The sequence below is a fragment of the Brassica oleracea genome, chromosome C1 (genome assembly GCF_000695525.1).
Source record: "Brassica oleracea var. oleracea cultivar TO1000 chromosome C1, BOL, whole genome shotgun sequence".
Taxonomy (NCBI): Eukaryota; Viridiplantae; Streptophyta; class Magnoliopsida; order Brassicales; family Brassicaceae; genus Brassica; species Brassica oleracea.
The window spans coordinates 23,918,555-23,921,323 of NC_027748.1; positions in this window are offsets into that span (position 1 = coordinate 23,918,555).

Here is a 2,769-nt window from a genome sequence, read left to right on the forward strand (position 1 = left end):
GAACTGCACCTTCTGGGATAGGCTGAGGTGCAGCCGCTGGGGGAGGAGGTGGAGGCATCTGCGGTGGAAGAGGAGGACTCGAAAAACTCTCTGAGAAGTCTGAGAGTCTGGAACTGCATCGGAAGACGATGGACCGGAAGAAGATGTACCGGAACCATCGCCAAACAACTGGGCATAAGTAGGTGCTGCTGGTTTCATTCTAGGAGCCATCTAAAAAAAATTTAAATAAATTTATTCAATTATGACGACATAATTAAAAAATTAGTCCGTTACCTAACTAATCACCTAAACTATAGTATTCCATCATCTAACTAATCACCTAAACTAATTATCTAACTAATCACCTAAACTAATTACCTAACTAATTAATAACCTAAACTAACTTTAAAAAAAAAAGGAGGAAAGAGAGTGTACCCTAGAGGGAGAGGAGAGGAGTTTGGGAGGAATGAACGAGGAAGCCTCGTCTCGGCGTCTCAATATATAGAAAAGGATTCGTCGTAAACGCGACGTAATATTACGACGAAGTTACCAGGCCCGCGTTTTTTCATTTACGACGAAGTTACAAGGCCCGCGTTTTTAGATTTACGACGAAATTACTTCGAAACGTCGGTTTACGACGAATTTACCAGGCCCGCGTTTACGACGAAGTTACTAGCCCCGCGTTTTTCCATTTACGACGAAATTGCGTGGAATAGATAACCATTTACGACGATTTTACAACGCTTAACCCTAAACACCGAGAATGAAATCCCTAAACCCCAAAGTCACATATCATCTAACATCATATCTCTTCTCTACTACTTCGTGCTCTTTCTCCAACTTAAACTCTAAAACCCTAAAACTCCAAATAATTTTTTAAAAACTAAAGAAATACATATTATATAAAACAACATTTGTTACACATACATTAGGATGGTAAAAAAACAATATTTCTTTAAACATACGTTACAATAGAGAAATACAACATCAGAGACATATATTACATCACTCTAAATCGGCAGAAAATGTCAGGAACACCATCAATTGCATATGATGTCGGTACTCCACCATCATCATATCTTCTAGGAACTCTTTTTTCTCGTACGAACAGTTAGAGCGAAGTACTATGATGTGAAGTTAGATGTTTCGGCTGTCAAACTCCCCGCAAATATTGAACCTTCCACCTTTGCAAGATTTCTTGCTTTCCCCTTCAAATGTTTCATCTGTCACTCATACGGATACATCCATCAGTTGTGAACAGGTTCATGAAGCAATACTTCATACGGTAGGTGGACAACTAGATGCTCCATGACGTCAAAAGATGAATGAGGAAATATCTTCTCCAGGTTGCACAATATGATCGGAATGTTCTCATGAAGTTGTTCGATGACTTCTTCCTTGAACGTACGTGTGCTAAGATCTCTGAAGAATGCTCCGATGGCTGTATATTGCAAAAGTAATCAAATTAATAACATTTCATAACATATGTATATATACTGTAAATTTATAATTACCTGCAAGTGTTTCATGGACATTTGCTTGAAGGAGCTCGACAAAAGCAAATGGAAGTAGTCGTTGCATAAACACATGACAATCATGACTCTTCATTCCGGAGAACTTTTGACCTCGTTCAACACATCTTGACAGATTTGAAACATAACCATCAGGAAACTTAACTTCTGATGCAATCCAGTCAAACAAAGTTGTTTTGGCTTCTGATGACAACCGGAAGATGGGAACATGAACGTTTCCATTGCTCTTGATATGTAACTCACTTCTTCAGCAAATATCAGGTAAGTCCATCCTTGACTTTTTGTTATCTTTTGTCTTCCCAGGGACGTTCAGTATTGTATTCATGATGTTCTCAAAAAAGTTCTTCTCAATATGCATGACATCCAGATTGTGGCGTAAGAGAAGATCCTTCCAATAGGGTAGCTTCCAAAATATACTCTTCTTATGCCAATTGTGAGAGACACCATACCCATCAGACATATTTCCAGGAACATGCCAGTTTCCTCCAACCTTAACTGTTTTCTGAGCTCCGTAATAACCAATGTCCGCTTTGATCTGCTGGCCGATGAGATATGGAGGAGGACTGTCTCTGACAACTTTTTTGTGCCGAAACAATGTCTTATTTCTTCTGTACAGATGGGAAAGTGGAAAAAAGCGACGATGACAATCAAACCAACAACTCTTCCTACCATTCTTCAGTTGAAAAGCATCCGTCGATCCAAGACAATATGAACAAGATAATCTTCCATGTGTTGTCCAGCCAGACAACATCCCATAAGCAGGGAAATCACTTATCGTACACAGCAGAACTGCTCGCATCGTAAATTTTTTTTTCAAGGAACAATCGTGCGTCCTCACCCCTTCTGACCACAATTGCTTTAGCTCTTCTATCAACGGTTGAAGAAAAACATCAAGAGACCGTTTTGGATGCTTCGGCCCAGGGATTAATATGGTCAAAATTAGAAATTCTTGTTCCATGCACATATCCGACGGTAAATTGTACGACGTAAGAATAACTGGCCATAAAGAATATTGTCTCCCAGACATTCCAAATGGACTAAATCCATCGGTGCATAACCCAAGATAGACATTCCGAATATTTGTAGCAAAATCTGCGTGTACCTTGTTGAAATGTTTCCACGCTCTTGCGTCTGATGGATGTGCAACCTCACCATCTCTCTGGACATGTTCCGCATGCCACCTCATCGACGCAGCAGTCCTCTCAGATTGATATAATCTTTTCAATCTGTCTGTAATTGGTAGGTACCACATCCTTTG